The sequence below is a fragment of the Camelus dromedarius genome, chromosome 21 (genome assembly GCF_036321535.1).
Source record: "Camelus dromedarius isolate mCamDro1 chromosome 21, mCamDro1.pat, whole genome shotgun sequence".
Lineage (NCBI taxonomy): Eukaryota > Metazoa > Chordata > Mammalia > Artiodactyla > Camelidae > Camelus > Camelus dromedarius.
This window is the reverse complement of record NC_087456.1, coordinates 21,629,296-21,654,561: the sequence shown is the minus strand read 5'-3', so window position 1 is coordinate 21,654,561 and position 25,266 is coordinate 21,629,296. Positions and strand designations below refer to the sequence as shown.

Here is a 25,266-nt window from a genome sequence, read left to right as displayed (position 1 = left end):
TAATGAATTTCCAAGCGCACCGCCAAGGGGGTCTCTGATGTTGATGGTTCCCCGTGAGAAGCCCTCCGCTGGCTGGTGTCCCTGGAGGACAGGAAGAGGCCCGGCCACCTGTCCAGACTGCGGCACCCCCAGGGTGAACGGCAGAGTCACTTTGATCTTAATTAGAATTTGCAATAGTAATACAAACACGCAGCTCCCAGGACAGGGAGTCACCCGGGAAAGCCCCAGGAGGGGCTGGGGGCAGGCTGGCCTCCGAAGGGCGCACAGAGCTCCCGGGAGAACTGAGGTCACGGCTCCTCTGCCCAGCTGCCACAGATGTTTCCTGGAAGCTCCCACCCGGCTTCAGCCCGCCTGGCTCTGTTTGGTTTCTGAGAACAAAGAGAATAGCTGTGGGGGGCCGGGCCTGAGACACGTGGGAAAGCTCTTGCTGATTCTGCCGGCAGATGTAAGCACACAGGCGCCCTAAAGCTCCAGGAAGCCAGCGCCATTTCGCTCAGAGTGGAGGGGATATTTCGATGCGAGGAGGGGCTATGTCTGCAGAGACCACAGTTCCCAACCTGTGGGTTAGGGCTGAAGGGAAATCCTGGGGGCCTCTGGGTGCTGGGGAGCTGGGGAGCAGGGCCCAAGTCAGGGCCTAAGAGGATCAGGGGGGTTTCTGCCCCAGGGCTTTGCTCCTCCCTGAGGGGCCCCTCTTTGGGCCCTGGCTCCTGTTTGGACAGGACACCTGGGTCTGTCACAGCCTGGCATCCTGCCAAGGAGTTCCCGGGGGACTTGGGAAAAGGCCCCTTCCTGGGGCAGTATTCACCCTGTAATTAAAAGGTTGCATTTCAAAGACACATTTAATGAGCCAAAATGTTTTTTCCAGAAAGAAAATGATCTCCTTTGCACCCCTGGGGCACCGCATGGTGGGCCCCAGTAAAGGTTACACCTACTTCAGGACGCTGGAGAAGGGGCTTCGGGGGTCTTGCAGATTGCCAGCTGACAGACGTTCACTCCTTGAGGACAATCGAGGAGCACCTGCGCTGTGCAAGGATGTGCAAGGGTGTGCTAGGGCCTGGCCACATCCCAAGGAGGGAGACAATGGGGCCCACGCCTGACCTTGCTCTTTTCAGCCTCTCTGTTTGCCTGGAGTTCAGCTTAATTCAACCTTTTTTTTTTCACAGTCCACTTCCTCAATGCAATTAAAAAGCCACCTGTATGCCACCTCGGGGGCTGGGCTCACCTGTCGAGTTCAGAGGATGGGGAGATTCCACACGGTTGCCCTGCAGAATCTGCAGGGTTGGGCAGAAGGAGGAGAGGTGGCCAGTGCCCGATCACGGCCGGTGCATCACGCAGGGCACAGGCACACCCTTCTCGCCTAGATCTGCCTCCATCTTGCCCTCCAGGCCCCCATGGCAGACCTTGTGGGAGGAGGAGCCTGCGGAAATCTTTCCACAGCTGTTTCCCATGCTAGAGCCCGTGGGTCCGTGAGCAGTTGATTGGGGCCACTCTACCTCGACCCTCCCTCTCTAGGGAGTCTCGCTGCCTCTCTGGGGCCTTGCATCCGGGCCCTTGAACGTCTGTTCTCTCGAGGTAGGGTGTCATTCCCATTTTACAGATGAGGACAGTCAGATTCATAGAGGTCAGCTGACAAGCCCAAGTTCACACAGTTGGCGGGTTATAGAGCCAGGCCTCAGCCTTCCTGTCCTAGGGGAGCCTAGCCCTCCAGGCTACTTAGTGCTGTTCCTGCCACAGTGAGAGGGATCATGTGCTGGGGACACGCCAACTGGGGTGACAGAAGCAAGTGGCATTGGAGATGGGCCTTGGGGGTGGGCAGGATTTCAGCAGACAGTAGAGAAGGTGGGAAGAGGGCAGAGGGCACAGAGAGTGAGTCAGAGAAGCGGGACGTGCAGGGGGGCTCATGGTCCAGGAGGAGCCCAAGTCATCCGAGGAGGCAGCCCCTGTGTCTGACCCACAGGTCCCCTTTAAGGCAGGACAAGCTCCTGACGCATTTCTCACCAGAATTCTAGAGTGCGTCCTTTTCCAGTTAGCCCAGTGCTATGAAGTTGTGCCACCTGGTGAGATAAAGAAAATATGTACAAATAAAAACAACATTTTTCCTAAGGAACGCAGCCATGGCTCCCACTGCATCTCAGCCCAGAGTCCCTCGGGGCACAAACTACAGAGCTGTCCATGGTGCCTCTGGCAGGTCACAGGGAGGGAAAGGTCTGAGTCCAGCACACCAGCAACCAATGGGGAGGCAGAAAAAGGGGGCTGGTCCCTCTGGCACCCCAACCCCAAGGTTATAGATTCCGCTGATGAGCAGAAATACAATTGTCATCAAAACAAATCATCAGGTTTTTTTATTTGGTAGAAGCTCAACAGTGAATGAATGCTCTCTGTTTTCAAGGCACCCTGTAGGTTTCAACAAGCAGTTTCTCCTTTGATCCTCACAGAAAAAGCTGCCAGTCAAGGGGCAGATTCTCACCTCCTTTTTACAAATAAGGAAACTGGGCATCTGAGGAGTTGATTTGCTTATCCTCATCTCGTGGCTAACGGGAGGCAGAGCCAGAACTGGAAGCCAGGCTGGCTGAAATCTAATCCAGGGCTCTTCTGTTCATCTATACTCTGTGTTAGAAGAGAAACATCACACCTGTTGGGAAATCCTGTTAGCTTTACCGCCAAATGCTGCATGTCCAGAATCTGACCACTTCTCACACCCTCACTGCCTCCATCACTTGCCTGAATTACTGTAATAGCCTCCTAACTGGTCCCCTGCATTTGCCCTTGCCCGCAGACTGCTTGCCACACAGCCACCAATTGATTTTCTCTTCTTAAAACATGAGGTGATGTCATTTGTCTGTTTAAACCCTTCCAGTGGCTTCCCTTCTTTGGCAGTGGTGCACAAGGGCCCCCCTCACCCTCTTCACTGGCCTCATCCCCTGCCACCCTCCCCTCTGCCCACCAATTCCAGCCACCCTGGGCTCCCTGCTGTTGGCTTCCACCTCAGGGCCTTTGCACGTGGTACCTTCTCTACTAGAACATTCTCCAACACTGCCAGACTCCCTCCCTCTCTTCTTCATGTCTTGCCCCAATGTTACCTTCCCAGTGAGGTCTTTCTTGACCTTTTTCATATACCCCTCACTTTGGTCCCACCTGTCCAAGATGCCCTGGGGAGAACAGAAGACAAAATAAGGCCAGGGAAGGAAACAGGGGTGGCTGGGATGGAGGACCAGGGGTAACTGCATCTTCCAAGAGCAGCACCCCTTGGGTGTTAGAGGAGGGTCTTCTCCGGGGCCTAGAGCAGCACTGGCCACTACAGGCACCTCCCAGCACAGAGCACCCAGATCCCAGGCTGCTCCTTCAACGTCCTCGCACTGCCCACGTTGCCCGCCTGGGGTCCCCTCAGCCTGGATTCTGGGAGGATGGGAGCTTTCAGGCGCCAGAAGGAAGGCAGTAGAGCAGTGGAACATGACAATAAAACCCAGCATTTGTCCTCAGGGGCCTCACGATCAGGCGGAGGAGGCAGATGCCTAAAGGGATTACCAAGGGCATGATAGATGCCAGAGGAGCCAGGGTGCCAGGTGCCAGTGCCTCCTCCCCACGGAGGCCTTGATTTCCTTAATCACTACAATAGAAACAGGCTTCTGACACCCATGTTCACAGCAGCATTATTCACAACAGCCAAAAAGGTGGAAACAGCCAGTGTCCATGGACAGATGAGTGGGTGTACAAAACGTGGTACATAATGCGATGGAATATGTGTCAGCCTCGGAAGTTCTGGCACATGCCTCAACATGCATGAACTTCGAGGATCTCACGTCTGTAACATAAGCCAGTTACAACAGGACAGCCACTGTGTGATTCCACTTACATGAGGTATCCAGTCAAGTTCAGAGTCAGAGAGCAGAGCGGAGGTTGCCAGAGGCCGGGAACTTGTTTCGTGAGTGCACAGTTTCAGTTTGAGGTGAGATGTTCTGTGGCTGGATGATGATGGTTGCACAACAACAGGAATATACCTAAGGCTGAACTGTACACTTGATGTGGTTCGGGTGGTAAATTTTACATATATTTTACCACAATCAAAAAATGAAAAAAAAAAAACGCTTCAATATTCAACTACTTAAAAGAATGTGTTTGGATGCATTTGCCCTGCAGAATCTATTGGCTGGGACATTGTGAGGTATTTATTTGGAGGAAGTGTTATAGCATAATGGGCAAGAATATCAAATTTTTTTAAAAATATTTATTTATTATTGTATTATTTAGTTATTTTAATTTGGTGGTGGCGGCGGGAGGTAATTAGGTTTATTTATTTTTAGAGGCGGTACTGGGAATTGAACCCAGGGCCTTGTGCATGCTAAGCATGTGCTCTACCACTGAGCAATACCCTCCCCTCAAGAATATCAGTTTCAGAGACATATTTCCTGAATTGAGACTCCCAGATTCTGATCTGGCAGCCATATGACCTTTGGAAAGTTGGTGCCTCTAGGTGCCTCATTTCTTCATCTGTGAATTGGGGACCATGAAAGCAACTACCCCATATGGTTTGTTACAAAGCTAAAAAGGGGTAACACATTAAGCACTTGGCACAGCTCCTGACTGTGCCAAGCACATCCTTGCAAACAAATATTAACTCTCACTAATGTTGTGTATAAAAGAACACAGGACCTCACAGGAAAAGCACTCACCAAAACCTGCACTCTTAGAAATGTGCCACACAGTCTTCAGTTTGGACCAAACAGAACACCCATCAGGAATCAGCAATACTCTGTCACACACCAGGGTGTTTATTTATTTATTCACAGTCGCCAGGAATCAGAGTCAGTAACCAGATTTCGTAGCAGCTGATGGAGCTCTGGCAGTTGATTCAACATTCATTCCCTGAGAACTTGTTCTGGGCACTGGGAACACAGATGGAAACAAATCAGGGCACCCCTGCCCTCAGGGACTGTGTGTTCTAGTGGGAGAGTGAACGGCTCCCCCACCCCTTGGTGAGTAATAATAAAACAAGGTCACATCACGGAAACACCTACAAGTAGGAGACCATAACAAGAAGACAACTGAAATGAAAGTGGTCATTCCTGGAAGAGGATGTGGCTCACGTCAGCTTAACACACCCTTATGTGCAGGCCATGCCTGAGGCTGGCTGGGGAGGGGGGCCTTACAGCCACTCTAGGTGACCTTCCCATGGGAGAATCCCTCTGGTCATTCAGATCTTCACTGAAAAGTTATCTCCTAAAGATGTTCTCTCAGCGCCTGACCTAAAGTAGCCTTTCCAGTACTCTCCACACCATTACCGTTATTTTGATGGGATCTGATATTATCCTGTTCATTATTGGCCTTTCCTTGCGCCCTAGAGTGAAAAGTCCACTAGAGCAAGGACTTGTCTGTCTGGCCAGCACATGACAGATGCTCAAGGTGCACGTCTGAATGGTGAGACCCAGGCATCCTCATCTTAGTAAGTTCCCACAGTAATCCAGAAGTGCGTTACGGGCCCATGGACCACCAAGACCAGGCTGTCAATGCCTGACCTTTCCCAGCTTGTGATTCAAATATGCGTGACTCAGCCACCCTTTCAGCAGGAGTGATGGAGACATCAGTGGAACAGCACAACTGCTGTCCAGCCCAGGCTGGCTGCCCCGGTTGGCTCTCCCACACAGCCTACTCCTCAGAGGGAGTCTCAGGAAACCAGAACCAGTGTGACAATTGATGCACAGTCCAAAGGGAATTAGAAAAGATCTTCAAGCAAGAGACTGACCCAGATTTTTTTTTCAGATTTTTTTTTTTTAATTTAAGGGACCCAGAATAGCCAAAACAATCTTGAAAAGGAACAGAAATCTCAAAAGGAATCTCACTTTTTGATTTCAAACCTCACTCTTTGCAGTAATCAAGACTGTGTGACAGAACAAGATAGCATGAGGATAGAAATGTAGATTGACGGAACGGAATTAAGTCCAGAAATACAGCCTCACATTTACAGTCAATGATTTTTGACAAGAGTGCTGAGACAATTCAAAAGAGAAGGGACAGTCTTTACAATAAGTGGTGCTGAGACAACTAGATTTCCAGGTGCAGAAGAATGAAGTTGAACCTCTACTTCACACCATGTACAAAAATTAGCTCAAAATGGATTTTTAAAAAAAACCAAATGTAACAGCTAAAACTATAAATCTTTTAGAACAAAATATAGGCATAAATTTTGTGACACTGGATTAGGCAACGGTTTCTTAGATATGACACCAAAAGCACAAGCAGCCAAAGGAAAAATAGCTAAATCGGCATAATTCAACAAAATTAAAAACTTTTGTCCCTTTTAAAGGACATTAAAGGACACTATCAAGAAAGTGCAAAAACAACCCATGGGACAGAAGAGAGTTTTGCAAATCAAATATCTTTTAACTGATTCATTTTTAGAACACATAAAGAACTCTTACAATTCAATAATACAAAGACAAATAATCCAATTAAAAAATGGGCAAAAGATCTGAATAGGTATTTCCCCAAAGGAAACATACAAATGGTTAATAAGCACATGAAAAGATACTCAGCATCATTAGCCATCAGGGAAATGCAAATCAAAGCCACCATGAGACACCACTTCACACCCACTAAGATGGATATAGTGAAAAAAATAAAAATAGAGAGAGAGAAAGAGCTAATAACAAGTGTCGGCAATAATATGGAGAAAGGAGAAGCCTCATACACACTGAGAGGATTAAAGAATGGTGTAGCCACTTTGGAAAATAGTTTGGCAATTTCTCAAAAGATTAAACATAGAGTGTGACTCCTAGGCACATAGAGAAATGAAAACATGTGTTCACACAAAAACTTGTACATGAATCTCATAGCAGCATTATTCATCATAGCCAAAAGGTGGAAACAATTCTTTGTTGTATCATCATGTGATAAATGGATAAACAAAATGTGCTAGACCCACTCCGTGGAATATTATTTGGCCATAAAAAGGAGTAATAACCTGAGACAACATGGATGTACCTTGAAAACAGCACATTAATTGAAAGAAGCCAGTCACAAAAGGCCACATATTGTATGATTCCACTCATAGAAACCGTCCAGAACAGGCAAATCTATAGAGACAGGAAGTAGGTTAGGGATTGGCCAGGGCTGAGGGTGGGAACAGGGGTGAGGAGTGCTGCTGATGGGCCCAGGGTTGTTTCTTTTTGGGATGATGAAAAATGGTCTAAACTTGGTTGTAGAGATGGTTGCACAACTCTGTGAATAGGCTGAAAACCACTGAGTATATATTTTAAATGAATGAGTTATATGGTATGTGAATTACATCTCAATAAAGCAAAGTCTGAGTCAAGGCTGTGGCCAGGAGGGTGGAGGACAGGGGTCTGAATGTGGAGATGAGGTAGAGCCCACAGGACTGAGTCAGTGGGCGAGTGTGTGCGTGTTGTTGTTGGGAGGGAGGTGATAACAGCTCGTGCTTACTGCGTGCTATCTTTGTGGCCACGTCACATGGAATATCGCCTTTGTTCTTCACTGTAATGCTATAAGAAGGGCACTGTTTTTATTCTGGGGAACTGAGGCACAGAGGGGTTCAGGAACTTGCCAGGATTACACAGGATGTGGTCACACTGGAATCTGAGCCCAGTGGTTCAACTCTAAAGCGTGAGTTCCTCTAACACCCGGGCTTCTGGGTGGCTGAGCTGGAGACGGTGACATCACTCTGAGGTGAAGTACACTGACGGATGGAGGAACAAGAATTCAGGGGGGAGCGGACCAGTTCAACATGGAACATGATGAATTTGAGATGCCTCTGGGATATCCAGTAGATATTGCACGTAACAATGGGTTACATGAAACAGCTTTAGAGAGAGGAGGCCTGGACATGACAGATATTGGCATCACTGAATTTATCTGTTCTCCTTGGGAGTGAATGAGACCATGTGTAAGAGTCTAGTGGGAAGAGGACAGAAACGAGGATGAAGACCTGAAGTTCCCGTACTTAGGGAGGGGCACAGAGGAAGAGCGCCTGGGGAAGGAGGTGGGGACCAGTCGGGGAGTAAAAGGAAAGGGGCAGGGAACTGAGTCCTGGGAGCAGGAGAAGAGAAAGGTGGAGGTGTCGGCCCTCAGGCGGGGTGAGGACCGAGGGCAGCCACTGGGAGTCAGAGGAGGGAGCCATCAGATCAGAGTCAGGAGGAGTGAGTGAGGGGGAGGCAGGAGGCAGGGAGCAGACCCGTGTGAGAACCCTGGAAGACGATCCTTTTAAAAACAAGCACCTGGTTGTGAGAACAGGAGAGAGCATCTTAAACAGGATCCTCCGGTCACAGATGTCTCCAGGTACCAGCCGTGACTCCAATGTCTGTGATCTGGACAGATTCCTGCAGCAAAGGGTGCAGATGCCCAAGACCTCTCAGCCAAGAGCAAGGAAAGCACCCTCGAGAGCTTCTATTTTACTAGTTTGGGAGCATATTAAGGATTTCAGCAATACAGTATAGTTAGCTGAGGTTTGAGGATTTTTTTTAACTCTAGACTATGTTTATTGTGATACAAAATTGGTTGCAATGGGGTCTGACCAAAGTTTGGATTCTGCTCAGAAAGCCAGTCCGCCCCATCACCCTTTCTTGTTTACTGCACTTGCGGAAAAGCTGATCTACATAGAAGTGGCAACCACAGCACAGCATTCGCCAGCTGCCACCATCGTCCCCCAACCCGCCCTTAACCTCTTCAAGCTCCCTTCCTAAGCAGCCACCTGCAAGCACCCCACACAGGACACTGCCTATCCTTCGTGTCACTGCCTCTAGGTAAATGCTTACTGATGAGGGAGCGACCCAGCCACCCAGGAGGGGCTCCCCCACCAGCGCTTTCAGTGGGACATGAACGGTCAGTTCACACAATTACCTCAACAAGGGCTCCACCCAAGGGTTTTTTTGTTCCAGAAGCAAAACCTTCCCGAGCTGAATTGCTAGTCAGCATCTACAGGGTGAAAGAGACAGAACGTGTGGGTCTCCTCCACCTGCGGGGTCTTTCTCCTCCACCTGCTGGGGCTTTCACAGCCCCGCTGTGAACCACAGCCAGTGCCTTGGCCCAGCTGTGGAGGTAATTCCACTCCTCCTCTGAGGCACTTCGGCTGCCCTGGAGTGTCTGAGTGAGGGGACAGCAGGTGGGGGCTCGCCGCCCCAGCCCAGAGCTACCTGAGAGGGATGGCATTGCTGTTAAAGGAATTGGAGGACCAACCTGCTTCTTCCTTCATCTGGCATCCACTGTTTGTTCCTTCTCCCTTCTACGTCTGAGAAGATGTAGAAGGAGTCTGGGGGCCAGCATGGGGCAGGGGAGCAGCTGGCCGAGGCCCAGAGGGGCTGCATTCAAACATATTAAAACCCAAATGGATCAAAGATTGATAAAACAAACCTTTAAAAAATAAAAAATGAACTCCCTTAGGAGAGTCCTGAGGCTCGGGAACCCGGCCTCCTCTCTCAAGACTGTGCTCTGCTCCCTGGGAGCAGATGGCCTGTTGGAGATTTCTGGCAAACACCCTGCTCCTCTGCTGAGACTCTGCGGCCATCCCTGGTCCCTCCCTGCCCGTGGGGCCAGTCCAGGTTGCAGCATCTTGGGCCTGCTGGGCTCCCAGAACAGACCAGAGTACATGGTAAACTGTTTAGTCCCAAAGCCAGAGCCCCCTCCCCGCCCCACCCCAGGGCCCAGAGGAGCAGTCCAGCTTTGTTCTGTGGAAACCAAGATAAAGAACTTCCTGGCCCCCAACCACCCTGGACCCAGCAGGTCAGCCCGCCATCCCTGCTTTCAACCCCCTTGTCCCCTTTGTGGGAGGGGAAGGAGGGGCAGCTCCCAGGAGCAGGAGGGGCACAGCTGCAGAGATGCGGGGGCCACCACCGCCCAAAGCACGATGGGGCTTCAGTGATCTGGGGGACCCTCCTGCTGGCAGAGAGCAGGCACTCAGGGGCATGGGACCGAGTTGAGGGAAGGAAGGTCAGGGCTGCAAACCTGAATTACTGACCCTGGGACCACATCACTCTTCCCTTGGAGTCTTCATCAACATCTGTACAACGGGCGCACGACCTGGCCCAGCCTTCTCACATCTGATCCTGCCTGTGCAGCCCTCCGCTCTCTCTCTCTCCCAGACCAACTCTTGCTGCTTCCCCAGGCCCCGGTTGGTGGAAAATGCCTCTCCCATAGCTCCCATCCATGCACCATAAGCCAATTCGCCTGAAGAAACACCAGCACCACCCAGTTCCAAATTGCCCAGGAAGAGACTGAATGGCCAGCCGGGCTCATGCTCACCTGAGCAGAGGTGTCCTGCTGAGTCGCAGGCAGTGGCCCAGTGGGGGTCCAGTTGGGTGAAGGGGGTAAAACAGCTGGAAGTGGACAGATGTCTGTGGCTAAGGGGCTTGTTATGAACTGGGAGGATGCTCCAAAAACGTCCCCCTGAGATGCCATCTTACAGAGAGGGATGTGGGAACAGAAATCATGAGCTCAGGGGTGGAGGACCTGAGCATGAGCAACTAATGCGGCTTTGGGGTGTGGACACCTGCTGGAGGTGAGAGCCTCGTGCTCTGCAGGGAGGTCCAGCTGGAGGCGTGCATCTGGAGGCATCAGCGTCTGGGCAGTAAGTGAGGCCCTGGGGAGGAGAACACCCAGAGTGAGAGAGGGGGGATGTTTGGGCAGTGAGGAACATCAGTGATGAGATTGGAGAGTCGAAGGAGATGGAGGAGGAGCAGCCAGGGAGGCAGAAGAAGAACAAGACAAGATGGAATCCAAGGGAAGAGAAGGGAAGGGCTGGTGTTGTCAGAGGTCAGGCAAAAGGAAGCCAGAAAGGGGAGCAGCTGCGGGTGGGTGTGCACTGAAAGGCCCTGAGGGGGTGATGCTGAAGCTGAAGGGAGAGGTAGGAGATTCCCTGGTGGTGAAGGGGTGGAGCCCAGGCACCCAGGATGAAGAACCATCACAGGCAAAGGCACAGCAGGGGCTAAAGCCTTGGGGGAGCCTGGAGCAATGCGGAATCGGTGGTGAGTGGGGCAGGGGTGGCGGAGGGACATAGGATGTAGGAAGTGAAGTGAAGAGGTAGAAAGGAACCACACCTGGAGAGGTCTCAGTGCATGCTGACTGTCTGCGTCTTCTTCTGTAGATCAGGCTTGGCAAACTGCAGCCCACAGGCCAAATCCAGCCTGGCACCTGTTTTTGTAAATGATGTTTTATTGGAACACAGCCCAACCTGGGCTGCTTTCACACTAGGATGGCCGAGTTTACCTTAAGGCCTGAGTATGTTTGTATTCGACCCTCTACAGAGAAAGTCTGCCGCCCCCTGCTGTAGACAAGGTTTCATCACCGGCGAGAAGGAACAGGAGGCTCAGACTCGCAACTGAGTGAGGAAGGCTGGAGGCAGCGGGAGGGTTAAGGGGTGTGGCTGTCGTCCCGGTGAGAGCTGGGACCAACCCAGCTGAGGTTCGCGGTGGAGGGGCCTCGGCTTTACAGGACTGGCAAATAAAATCCTTTGGTTAGCTCTGGCCTTCTGACGCACTGGGTTGAGAAAGATGCTGAGGATATAATTCTGCTCAGCAAGAAAGACTTCATTGAGTCATTCTGTTTTGTTGAAAAGAAATACTCAAATGTGGCCACTGGAATGTCTTCTTTGCTGAAAGATGCTTAATAAAGAATTCTCTTCAGGATCTGCTCACATTTGAAAATTCTGAACACCTCCCTTTTTTCTCTGTCTTGGTGACAGGACCCAGGAGGCTTGCCTGGGTGTTTACACAATGGCCTGCAAGCCCCGTCTGCATCCTGAAGGAGGAAATGACCAGAGATTGGGGCAGGGTGGTGGGAGGGTGTGGGTCTAGAGGCTGCCAGTGCTGCAGACCCCAGGAGGCAGCTCTGGGCTTTGACCAGCAGAGTCCAGTGGAAGAGGCTCACCGGGCCGAGGGCGAGGCACAGCCTGGATGGAGCTGACAGGAGGCCTGGGCTGCGAACAAGGAAAGGAGGCTTATGAGTCATCCATGCTGCCTCTGGAAGTGCTCAAACCGGGAAGCAGTGGCGTTGGTCCCAGGGGCACCTGGGTGCTGGTGACCTGAGAGCAGACGGAGGGAGGGAGGCCGGGAAGAAGAGGATGTGGTTAGTGACGGTGGTTAGCCTGCAGGCTTGGGTGGGACAGGAAGTGGGATCTGAAAAAGAGATGTGACAGAGCCTGGGCTGGGGAAGGACAAACAAAGCCTCATCTTTTTCTGGGTGAGCGAAGTTGGCACAGTGGGGCCCTCCCATCCCAGGGTCAATGCGGAGCTGCAGGTAGGGCTGCAGTGGGCTGTGGCCAGGGACCGCGGTCTGGACTGACCAAGACTCAGGCATCACTTTCCTTGAACCCTGGGGCCTCTGAGACATTTGTTGACTTAAGGAAAAACACACAATGTAAGAGTTGTGAGCTGAAGTTTTACTCAGGGTCTTGCTGAGGACCAGGAGGCAGCCAGTCAGCAGCTCTGAGGAAACTACTCTAGAGAGGTAGAGGAGAAGCCAGTTTCTATATGACTTCCGGTTAGGAGATACATGCAGTTAAGCACCCATCTTGGGAAGAGATTACCGCTAGTCACAAAGAACAGATCTCTCAAGTTGATGATTTTAGTGCTTTCCTATGTATGGGAAGATGCAATCCCCTATGTATGGGTCATTGAAATTCTTTCTGAGGTTTGCATCAAACTATCGAGGGGCCCATTTATCCAAAGCTCAGGGTGCCTCATCTGGTTTTTCATTCTGAATCCCTCTCAGGGTGCACTGTCTATTGGGCGGTGGGCGGTGGGCGGTGGGCCGTGGGTGACTGCATGGATTATGACTTAACCCTCGTAGAACTGGGTGGTGGGCCACGCTCTTTGCTCTTCTTTGTTTACACATCTTTGGCTGCTAGTGTGTGGGATGGCGGTGAAATTAACTGCACAGGAGGAATGAAACGAGACGAATGTTCCCTCCTCCTGGAAGGACAGACAGGCCTTCACGTTCCTCAGCCAGGCTCTCAGACAGACGAGGAGGGATGAGGATGGAATACAGGCTTACTCTTGGTGCTTCAGGGGCTGCCCAGGCCCACGAAAAATTCATTTGGGTGGCCTGAGACCTGGCGGGAAGGGAGTGAAGGCCTTGGACCCCTCCAGTGGGAAGACCAGTCTGCCCAGGGCACAAGGCGTGGGCCCTGGACAAGCCCACAGAGCTCCCCAGTCTCAAGAGCAGGGCAGGGGTTCCCTGTGTGTGCCTGTGTCCCCGTGGGGGACATCTCAGAGCCCCTGGAGGTGGGGGCAGTGCTCAGGGAACAGGAGGAGCTGCAGTGACTGCCCAGGACTGTGGCCCAGACCTCCTCCTCTTGTTCCTGTTCCCTGAAAGCCTCAGGATTCCCAAAGAGCCCATGGAGTCAGGAGGGGTCTTCAGAAACCCAGAGTGGATGATCCCCCTCAGGGAGGTGCAGGCTTGAAGTCAGATTAACTTAGTTTAGGAAAATGAAGTTTAGTGTTTCTTTTACATTCCAGTATGGTGTCTTACAGGGTTACGGGAGTAACAGAGATCCTAGTTTTTACCAAAAGAGGCAATGCATACATACATATTTATTCAGTTTCTTTTCCATTACAGCTCATTACAAGAAATTAAATAGAGTTCCTTGTGCCACAGTAGGTCCTTGTTTTATATATAGTAATATGTACCTGTTAATCCCAAACTCCTAATCTATCCCTTCCCGCCTTTTCCCCCCTGGTAACCACAGTTTGTTTTCTATGTCTGTGAGTCTATTTCTGGTTTGTAATTAAAATTTGTATCCTTTTTTTTTTTTAAGATTCCATGTATAAGCAACATCACATGATATTTATCTTTCTCTGTCTGACTTACCTCACTTAATATGATAATCTGTAGGTCCATCCATGTTGCTGCAAATGGCATTATTTCATTCTTTTGTATAGCTGAGCAGTATTCCATTGTATAAATATATCACAGTTTCTTCATCCATTCATTTGTCGATAGACATGTAGGTTGTTTTCATGTCTTGGCTGTTGTAAATAGTGCTGCTCTGAACACTAGGGTGCATATATCTTTTCAAATTAGAGTTCCCTCCAGATATATGACCGGGAGTGGGACTGCTGGATCATAGGATAAGTCCATTTTTAATTTTTAAAGGAATCTCCATACTGTTTTTCATAATGGCTGCACCAAACTACATTCCCACCAACAGCGCAGGAGGGTTCCCTTTTCTCTACACCCTCTCCAGCACTTATTATTTGTAGACTTTTAAATGATGGCCATTCTGACTGATGTGAGGTGATATACCTCATTGTAGTTTTGATTTGAATTTCTTTAATAATTAATGAAATTTAGCATCTTTTGTGCCTGCTGGCATCTGGATGTCTTCTTTGGAGAAATATCTATTTAGGTCTTCTGCCCATTTTTTTGACTGGGTTGCTTGTTTTTCTTTTTGATATTAAGCTGTATAAAGTTGTTTGTATATTTTGGAAATTAGTCCCTTGTTGGTCACATCATTTGCAAATATTTTCTCCCATTCTGTAGGTTGTCTTTTTGTTTTACTGATGGTATCCTTAGCTGTGCAAAAGCTTTTAAGTTGAATTGGGTCCCATTTGTTTATTTTTGCTTTTATTTCCATTACTCTAGGAGCTGGTTCGAAAAAAAAAATGCTGCAGTTTATGTCAAAGAGTGTTCTGCCTATATTTTCCTCTAGGAGTTTTATAGTCTCCGGTCTTATATTTAGGTCTTTAATCCATTTTGAGTCTATTTTTGTATACGGTGTTAGAGACTATGTATAACTGAATCACTTTGCTGCACACCTGAAACTAACATTGTAAATTGACTACACTTCAATTAAAAAAAAAAGAATTTAAAAAAAGGAATAAAAAAAGAATTAAAAAAAATAGGCAGTTCATTGGAAAGAGGATGAGGAAGCAGAAGGAACCTAAAGGTGGATGTCTGGGCACTGGGACGCCAACAAGAACCAGCAGTGCCCCTTTGCTGAGTTCTGCTTCATTTCACCCAGGTGTGGGGCATAATCAGAGCTGATTCCCGTTGAGCACTTACCAGGTGCCAGGCATTTACAGGACTGAGAACTTCACATGCGTTGTTTAATCCTCATGACAAACCCACGAGGCAGGTATTAATACCATCACTCCCATTTTGCCGATGTCGGACTGAGGCACAGAGAAGTTGAGTAACTTGCCGACGGTCACACAGCCAGTATTCTCCATAGCTCTACTGTGCTGCCTCGGGAGAAACAAGGGTCATCATGAACTGGACAGACACCAATGAACACCTCGGCTAGCCCTCTCCCAATAACTCAAGTCACCAGAGAGGACAGGCAGGAAGAAGGCAGATGGGCTGTTGTTAGGCACCTGTGCACGTCACAATTTACACGGCACTTCGCACGTGTCCGTATCTCAGCCTCACCACAACTCCCTGAGGAAACGGAGACCCAGCAAGGAAGTGACGTGCCTGGAGCTAGTGCAGCTGTTAGAGCCGGGGCCCCTTCCAGGGTCTTGAGGGTGTTTCTCGCTCACCTCAGCCTTGGCAAGCGCGGTGGGGGGCTGCTGGCACCGTTGATACAGCAAACATCGACTGTCCGTGTTTGTAGCTGCCCCAGCACAAATGCCAGAGAAGCATTTCGTGCAAAGCCTTTCTGATCAAGCGCTGTGTTCAAGTTCTCCAGGGCCTAACGCTACATATAGGAGGCCGGAGTGAGCTCTCCGTGCTTCAGGAACTTGCACCCCACCTGCAGCGCCGGCAGGGAGCCGCCCTCTCTGTGGCTTGGGCGTTCGAGCTCATTTCCTGTCGCGGTTCTCCCTCCACTCCCTCCTCCTCCCTTCCCCTCTCCTCCCCTCCGACGGGGGGCTGGGCGCATCCTTCAGCAAAGGATGGGTGTGGCCAGGGCGGGGCGGGGCAGTGGAGCAGAGGCTCTCCCCGCCCTCAGGGAGGGGGGCAGGAGGCGATGGGAGGGCAGCTCCGCCCCTTGGCTGCCCTTGGGGAGGCGGCTCCGGGATGGGGAGGCGGCTCCGGGATGGAGAGGGCGGAGCAGCCCGTGGGGCTCTCAGAGGCACCCGGGGCTGGAGAGCCAGCTTCCTAAAGAAGAGTCAGAGACCTTCGATTGACGGTCCCACTGGGAGTAGAGAAGGATAAGGAGCTTTCCGGGGCCATTGCTCCAAGGAAAGAACATTGTTCTTTCTTTCTCTGGCAATTCTTTCAGTGAGAACATGGGCTCCAGCAAGGGACGTGAGTTAGACTTGCAAGCGCTGCACCGGCTGTGAATAGCTCAGTGGGAGCCAGGAATAAGACTGTCAGATCTCGTAGCTGAAGGAAAGAAATACAGGCCAGCCAGAGTCAGAGAAGGCTTGTGGGCCCATAAATAAAGCAACGTGAAGATCCCCTTTCTGGTTTCCAGAGCTGGTTTGTGCTCTCCGGACAAACCTCAGTAAGGCAACACACTCGCCAGTGACAAGGACTGTGTTTTTTTTCTTTTCATATTCCCAGCCCAGCACCTAGTACCCAGTAGGTGCTCAATAAAGTGGAAGCAGTTCCTACAAGTAAACAAACATTTTACTCCAAGTGGCAGAGAAAGGGGAGAATTCAGCACGCTGGGAAACAGTCCCTTTGGTGGTGGGCAATTTGATCTGGTGTTTTAAATACCCAGAATGGGTGTCAGGAACCCCGGATTCCCGAGCAGATCTCCACAGCTGGGTGACTTCACACAACTCACCTCCATGCTCTGGGTCTCCATGTCTCTGAAAAATGGAGAGCCTCAGTACCTGATGGGGCAGTGCCCAGTGCCAAGAATCCTTCCTGGCTCCAGGCTAAGCAGATGGTGCCTGGTACTAAGAGGCCTCACCAGATCTAAAGGTGGGGCTGGCAGCTGGGAGCCCACAGGGAGGACGCCAGCTGCTCTCACCTGCCCAGCTGCTCCCAGGGTCCTCCCCCATCCCTGCACCTTGCAGCCACCAGTCACTTTCTGCCAGTCTGGATAGTTCCAGAGTTCTACCCTGAAGGTCAAAGCTTTCAGAGACGAGTGAAGAATTGGGGGACACCCCACTAATGACCCCATCAGGGTTTCAAAGGGTGAGGAAGCTGCTGTGGACAGAATGTGTCCCCCCTAAATCCATGGGTTGACACCTAACCTCCAGTGTAATGGCATGAGGAGGTGGGGCCTTTGGGAGGTGATTAAGTCATGAGGGTGGAGACCTCATGAATGAGTTTAGTGCCCTTATAAAAGAGGCCCCTGACGGGGCGGTGACTGTCCTCGGGTTCAACCCTGGTGAGGGGCAGGGTGACCGGATCCCCGGCTTCCCCGCACTGCGCCCAGCACCCAGCAGGCAGGGTGCTCCCATCTCTGGTAGCCTCGGCGTCCGCCCAACCAAGAGGCTTCCGCTAGAAAACAAAATAAAAACACCTGAAGAGACCCAGAGAAGTTGGGCGGCCCATAAACAGCAGGCAAACAAAACCAAGGTCTCTTCTCCCTGGCACCCCCCCACCCCATCGCCCCCACCCCCCCACCCCCCCACCCCCCCGCAGAAGGGGCGGCGTGAGGTTCAGGGCACTCCCTTCTGATGTTTAGGACACACTTCCTCAGGAACCACCTGTGGTTTGGGGAGCACACTTCTACCCCCACCCTCAGGTCAGCAGCTCACCCCATCTATGGCTGATCAGATGTGCTCTCCCCAGTGAGCCAGGCCCCAGGGCAGCGTCCACCCCTGAAGCACCCTGATCTCATGAGCTCCCTGCAGAGAGAAGAGACCAGCCAGCCCTGGGCCCCTCCCCAGGGGAGGGGCCCAGGGCTGGCCGGGCCTCCTGCCTTTTTCCTCAGGCCCACTGCCCTGCATCCCCTCAGGAGGCTATGCAAGCCCTGATGGGTCTCCTTACATCTCTCCAAATCCTCTCTACCAGCCAGTGAGTGGCCAGTCCTCTCTCAGGCTGCAGTGAGCACGTGGTTTCTTCCTTTGGAGGCAGCCTGGCCTGGGGAAAGCTCTAGACCACAGAAATCTGCCTGCCCAGTCTCCACCGTGGGACCCGGGGCGCTCCGGACCCCTCTTCCCTCCGCAGCCTTTCGGGTGTGCAGAATCCCCTCCTGTTCCCTAGGTCCCTTCTCCAGGCTCAGATATCTTTCCTCACATGACTGGACTTGGAATCTTCTCACCATTCTGGCCACTCAATCTGAACGTGCTGTGGTTTGTTGCTGATGGTTTTCTGAAAGTGGGGTACCCAGGGCTCAACACAGCCCCTAGGAGTTGTGGGATCCGTTGGGCCCAGGGGAAAGCTCTGTGCCCACATTTTTGTTGACATAACTTGAGGTCATATTAGATATCTTGGTCTTCTTGCCGACACTGCAGTCAAAATACTCGATTCACATCCCTTCCTGGTCAGTTAGACTTTGGATACATTACTCCTGTGCCTGTTTTCTTAACTGAAAAACAGGAATAATAACAGCACTACCAAATCCCGAGGCAAAATTCGAGGAAAAGGAAATAACGGCCTTCGGCCGGCAGAGGTCCCTGCACACCCGCTCCGGACGGGATGCGCTATCCAACGCGACCGCCAGGGGTCGCCCGGGCGCCGCTGCCCAGCTCAACGCGCCAGGGAGCAGCCCCCAACCCACCCAACCCGACCCGCGCAGGCCCTCACATACACCAGAGGACTGGCACCCTTCGGGGGCCGAGGGAAGCTGGCTGCACCTACCCGACGGACTGGTCGCCCCTTCCCCCCCCAATCTCGCCTACTTGGAAGACTGAGTAGTTTTGCTGCAAACCCCCTCACCTGGATGTGGACCCAAACACCAGGTTCTGTGGCGGATGAGCAGGTGCGAAGAGGAGCGACAGGCGGGTGGGAAACGCGGGGGTGGTATAACCCGGAATGTTGCAGAGCCTTTGAAAGAATGAAAATGATACTGCTTGGAGACAGAATATTCCACAATCCCCGCACCCCCACCCCCGGGAGCCCGGCCACATCCAGGAATATGATAGAGCCTGAGTCCACCTCTGCTCTCCAACAGCCTCTTCTGGTCTCTGGCCCCGGAGGCCTGCTCAGCATCAAGTCATCACACCCTCCTCCTGACCTTCTACCCCTCCACACCGCATAGGGTGCACTCACTGTGTTGAGGTGCTGTCCCTCTTCCCCCTACCTGCCCCCACCAGGAGCCTGCAAGCTCCCAGGACAGGGTCTCCTTTGCTGAGCACCCCCTCCAGGAGTCACCAGGACAGGCTGGCCCAGGAAGATAAATTAGAAGGATCTGGGGAATAACAAATGGGACACAGAAGCAGATACTTGAATTTGACTTCTTCCCCTTGGCAATGAAATGAGAACAAAATCTCCCTCTGGTCAGGGTGAAGAGGGGCATAAATGGTTACACAGTTTCCCTTCCTCTTTCTGAGGAGGAAGCATTTTGATCTGGCCTAAAGGAGAAAGAGTCCTGCTTCCAAAGTGTCTGGTAGGTCTTCCTCAGGCAAGAGAAGATCAAGAGGACATATCTATGATGGTTAATTTTATGTGATGGGTCATAGTGTGCCCAGACATATGGTGAAATATTACTGTTTGTGTCTGTGAGGATGTTTTTGAATGAGATTAGTATTTGAACTGGTAGACTGAGTAGAGCAGATCGCTCTCCCCAGTGTGGGTGGGCCTGACCCAATCAGTTGATGGCATCAATAGACCAAAAAGGCTGAGGCTCCCAGGGTAAGAGGGTAAGAGGGAACTCCTCCTGCCTGACTACTTTCGAGCTGGGGCATCGGCTTTTTCCTGACTTCAGACTTGACCTGAAACATCAGCTCTTCTTGGGTCTTAAGCCTTGCCTGCCTTCAGACTGGAACAAAAGTATCCCACTGTATCCACAGGAGATATGTTCCAAGATGTCCAGTGGATGACTGAAACTGTAGACAGTACCGAAGCCTATATACTATGTTTTTACCTGTACATACATACCTTTGATAAAGTAAGTTATTAGGCACAGGAAGAGACTAACAACTGTAACTAATAACAAAATAGAACAATTATAAAATACATTGTAATAAAAGTTATGTAAAGGTGGTCTCTCTCTCTCAAAATACCTACTGTACTGTATTCACCCTTCTTCTTGTGATGATGTTAGATGATAAAAAGCCTACTTGATGAGATGGAGTGAGGTGAATGATGTAGGCATTGTGACGTGGCATTAGGCTACCACTGACCTTCTGATATGTCAGAAGAGAATTATCTGCTTTGGGTGATCTTGGATCATCGAGCCATGATGATATCAATGGTAGGGTGTCAGGAGCAGATGATGTCAGTGGTTGGGGATCCCAGGAAGGACAGAGTGGGAGGTCTTGAGATTTTGTCACACTACTCAGAGCGGTGCACAGCTTGTGAATTACTTCTGGAATTTTCTGTTTAATATTTTTGGATCTCAGTTGACCACAAGTAACTGAAATCCTGGAAACTGTAACCACACGCAAATGGAGGCTACTGTCCATCATTGGTCCTCCTGAGTCTCCAGCCTGTTGACTGCAGATTTGGAGACTTGTCAGCTTCTGTAATCACATAAGCAATCCCACTTGTATATATGGGTATGCTATGTGATATTCCTTATAATATATATGTGCATGTACAAGATCCTGTTGGCACCGTTTCTCTGGAGAACTCTGCCTAATGCAATATCCTCTTCAAAAGAACAACATGATATTCTTCTCTCCTCCCACACTGGCAAAGACAAGTCCTTTGCGTGTATGGAGAAATATTGTACATGTGCAAATCTGTTGAGTCAACATTTCCTCTTTGGAGTCTGTCCTTGGGAACCAATTGCATGTGGTGAGGGTGTCTTGTGTATACATGGATATTTGAGAGGACTTCTTGGTTTCCCCTGCCCAGCACCCACTGCCCTCCTAGTAGAGGTTTGTGTCAATGCCTGGTCAGTCGGAGCAGTCTCCTGGCCAGAGTGATTGGTTCAGTGTTGGGCACATGGCTAAGCCAGGTCAATTAGAGTAAATGAGATTTTATTCTTGGGACTTTGCAAGAGCTGATTTAGAAATAAAAAAACAAAACTTGATTTTTCTTCTGAGAAGAGAGTTGTCCACTTTGGCTTCTGGCAGCCATCTTGCCACCATGAGGTGTATAGCAGGCCTGAGAATTGAAAGTGCAGAGTAAAGTCTTAGAGACTCTCATACCCCAAGGCAGAGACTTCCCCTGGGTGTTTTATTTACATAGGCAGTAATTTCTTGTTTGATTCAGCAAATTTAACCTGTGTTCCTATAATTCTAACTGATTCAACAGGGCTGTACTGTTATGATAGTGGGAAACAAGATCATTGAAATGGCCATCAACAGTAAGTTGATTAAATGACTGTCCGGGGGAAGGGTACGGCTCAAGTGGTAGAGCATGTGCATAGCACGCGCGAGGTCCTGGGTTGGATTCTGAGTATCTCTTATCACCTCCTCCTAATTATCTCCTCCCCTTCCCCAAAACCAAAATGAGGCCGCCTTGACAGCTAGTGGAATGGAGAGGATGCGAGTTCCCCTCCCGATGCTGCTCCCTTGGCACAGGGGCCCTGGGCCAAGCAGCCCTCTCTACCAGGGGCCCAGATGGCAGGTGTCACTGTCAGTCGCATCCTGCTGTGGGACTCGTGGGGATCCCCACACTCCTGGCCCCACCAAGCCTCCCCCACCCCTGCTGCTGTTCTGCTCCTGAGCGTAACCCCTTGCGGCCTGCGCAGTGGCCAGTGTCCTCCCGGAGCGGTGAGGGCAGGTGACCAATGACTGCTCCCAACCTCGTCTGCCCAGAATTAGGTGTTGTGTGTCCGGCCATTCCCACACCCCTCACCCACAGGGCGAATAGGAGGCAATTACCACAAGGCTCCTGTTATTTAAGCTGCTTTTAAGCCAGGTATTCTCTTACTTATGGCTGGAAGCATCCTGTCAGATAAGCCCAGACGTTCCCACAACACCCAGGGACCCCGGGCTCGGATATCTCCCACTCACTCTCACATAACAGACTCAGGAAAGCATTAGGCCAGTGGACTCACTCTTTCCTGGATCCACGGATCACAGATCGCTTTACCTGATGGCTTTACCGCAGAGTCAGGGATCCAGGCAACACCCCCATAACTGCTCCCAGTCGTGGTCTGGGAAACAGGAGGCCGTCTTGTTTCCTAAAGGGGCCAATGCCTTTGTTGAACACTTTAAGATAGTTTAGATAGAAAACATTTTAAATGGCTGTACCTTCCACAGAGTGTCTAAATGTGTGGAATGTTAACCCAGATACCACTGCCACTGTGGGTTCCACAGGCAAGAACTGTGCCACGCGGTTTTATATTTTCTGCAAAACTCTCATGGTCCTAGAACCTTGAGATCTTGTTCTTCTTTTTTTTAAATCAGCATCAATCTCTCTTTCTCTCATGAAGGCCTCTGAATCTCTCTAGAAAGCACGGAGTCTAGTGTGGTGTGGGCTGGGCTTTCAAAGGGGAAGTGCACTGAATCCCCAATTCCTTCCCACCCCCTGAGACTCCACCTCTCTGGCCGCCTCCAGCTTCCACCCCCGACCCTGACGCCCTTTCCTGGGGCTGGTAGAGAGCAGCCTGCACTCACACCGCCAAGCCCTGCTGTTGCTCTGCTAGAAACCCTTCCCCATTGTTGCCTGACAGCACCCGATCCTTCTAGCTCACCTGGGTGAATGCATGTCCCTGTCGGCCTCAGGCAGGTCATGTATTATTTCTTCATTTGTGTCTATGTCGTAATATGTCACTTGTTACACGTGCATTGTGAGTTTGGTTTTGTAAACTAACTTATGTCCCAATAGTTCCCAGATCTCCCCCCATCCCACGTGCACACAGACCAAGAGGCAGAGGCCGTATTTTAGAGGCAAGTAATACCTCCTTCCCTCTCTTACCCCTGATGTCCATGGTGACCCCCAATTCTAAACTCTAATATTAGAGAGTTCTTGGATGTCAAGCCCTTTGGCACACCCCTCTTTATAATCACGTTTTTTGAGTTTATAGACCCATCCCTGCTGTTCAACAGCCACTCCTGCTACATGAACTCATGAGGATTCCAGAAAAAAGCCCTAAAACCCAGAACATGAGCTTTTCTTGGCCTTTTGTTAACTTGGAGGTATTCTGAGCAGCTCTCTGTATCCCTTGCTTGCATCACCAGGCTGCAGCCAGCGTCTGAGATACTTGGCCTTAAAGTGGCTGGGAAGGCAAGGAGAGGAAACCCACTCCCGGGTCCATCCGCCGCCTGAACCAGACCACCTGGATCCTTGTTGACCAACGTAGCTCAACATTAACAAGAGAGTCTGATATTCTCTTGGATGATAGGAAAAAGTAAGCCCCCCTCCTTTTTTTTAATTTAGGAGAGGAAAGGAATTTGGGATTTTGAACAGCTCCCACTTAAAAACTAATTCTCCATATGGCCCAAAATGATTGTCACTTAGCACTGGAGATTTATATCTAGATCTTAAGATAACCACACAGAGGGTGGAATTACTTCCTCAAAGCAAGCATTTCCCAGGCCATAATGAGGTGTCTGGACACCCTGAGAGGAGACCTTTTTTTAGGAGACAAAAAAAATCAACAACAATTGGCTACTCGCTTGGCTGATGGGCGTGTACCCTTGCTCTGAGAGGCCTTTTTATCACCTACAGGTCAAGAAGAAATAACTGCTCCATCAGTCTGCTTGGTTAGGTGGAAATTTAAAATGAAATAAATTATAAAAACAATTTCACTGAGTGCAAACTCAACCTTCTTGGAGGAAAACAAATCTTACCTGCTAAGCAAATTCCTTACCATAAGTGTAGACATGAGGAGAGTTCTTGGTGAGGCAGAAGGAGAGGAGTTTTCAGGGACACAGGATCAGATCCCAGTTCAGAATCTCATGGAGGCAGCTTGGTTCTTCCACTCGACCTTCCCTGTGTTGATGGCGGGCCATTCACAGAGGGGAGCACCAGAGGGAGCGGGGCAGGGGGACACACAGGCCCTTCCAGCAGACACGCCCACAAGTGTAACGGTGACTCCATCACTGTCAGGAGTGCCTTGAAAAGTGGGTCAGTATCTACTGAAGTTGGACCCAGGCACACGCCCAGACCAGCAGTTCTGTTCCCAGTTACATGCCTGGGTGGAGCGCAGCCACATGGTCACCAAAGACACGTGCTGGGGTGTTCATAGCACTGCTGGCCATGATGGTCCCAAGCTGGGAGCTGCTCTGTTACAGTGAGAGTGGACAGCCGCCCACCACACACGTTATGAGTGAATCTCATGTACAATATAGACACACACAAAAAACACAATCCCATTTAACTAAAGCACAAAAATAGCCAAAACTCACCTATGGGGTTAGAAGTCAGGAGTGTTTCTCCTGGGTGTGGAAAGTGGCCAGAAGGGAGCACCAGGGGGCCCTGGGGCCAAGGCAATGTCCTTTCTTGAACTGCTGCTGGTCAAATGGGTGTATTTACTGTGTGAAGTCAGTGAGGTATACGTGTATGTGCACTTTTCCGTCTATGTGTTTTATTTCAAGTTAAAAAAATAAAAAATAAAGACAAAATGTGGTGGGGAATACTGGCTGTGGGGACTCCAGACAGCAGCCCCGGTGGGGCTGGGGTGGCCCCATCAGCAGGAGCCCGTATGTCCTGGGAGGTGGTCACCTGCTCTCACCTTGAGTATCAGGCCCCACTGCGAGGAGAGGGTGCCCTTTCCCGGGCTGCAGGATCCCAGAACTCCACTCAGTCTCAGGAGCAAAGACAGGAAAGGCATGACTCCATATCAGTCATCACATTTCCAGCATCCAGGGTTCCACACATTTTTGTTTTAAGGATGGGGAGTGATGATTTATAGCCATAATCATCCAAGAATAACAAGACGTCGCTGTCATCCCCGGTGACCTCTGAAAAGAGTGTTGAAGACTCAATCTGTAATGTCACCTCCCCACGGAGTGAGTGGCTTTACAGATGTTGGTAACATTAGTTCTGTGTTACCCCACCCCTCAGCCTGTGCTAGGACAGGCCCTTAGGCCAGAGAGAAATGGCAGGATCATGCCTCTTTATACCTGGTCCACAGAGGAGCCGTGAACTTGACCCACATGACCTCCCTGAGCCAGTCTGCTGCCGCTGGCGAGATCAGAGGGGCTGTCTCCCGAGTCCTGTGAGATGGAATGTCACTGTCAGCCTGGCCCATTTGTGGTGGGGACCCTCAGCTGCCTGTAGCTGGCGGAAAAACCCACAAAGATTGAACTGGAATGATGTCTAAAGACCCAAATACTTAGCTTTCCAGCTGAGAGAACAGAAATGCCAAACCCCCAGAGCGGGAGCCACTTCTCTGGGCCGCTTTCCCCTGGGCATGCTTTG

At 50.6% G+C, this 25,266-nt stretch overlaps 1 long non-coding RNA gene across 12 annotated transcripts; it reads right to left on the bottom strand.

Annotated features, from left to right (window-relative positions):
- Positions 1 to 4,916: 4,916 nt before the first annotated feature.
- On the bottom strand, positions 4,917 to 15,778 carry LOC116148646 (uncharacterized). 12 transcript variants are annotated; one of them, XR_010377158.1, is made up of 6 exons: positions 13,813 to 15,773; positions 11,043 to 12,025; positions 10,249 to 10,585; positions 9,187 to 9,308; positions 8,851 to 8,925; positions 4,925 to 8,330 (listed from the first exon to the last, which is right to left on the bottom strand). It is a non-coding gene; the product is annotated as an uncharacterized LOC116148646 (long non-coding RNA). The 12 variants fall into 12 exon arrangements; XR_010377163.1 differs by having other exon boundaries at positions 4,917 to 7,690; positions 8,229 to 8,330; positions 8,851 to 10,585; positions 13,813 to 15,775; XR_010377159.1 differs by having other exon boundaries at positions 4,922 to 8,330; positions 8,851 to 10,585; positions 11,043 to 11,136; positions 11,212 to 12,025; positions 13,813 to 15,775.
- Positions 15,779 to 25,266: the final 9,488 nt, after the last annotated feature.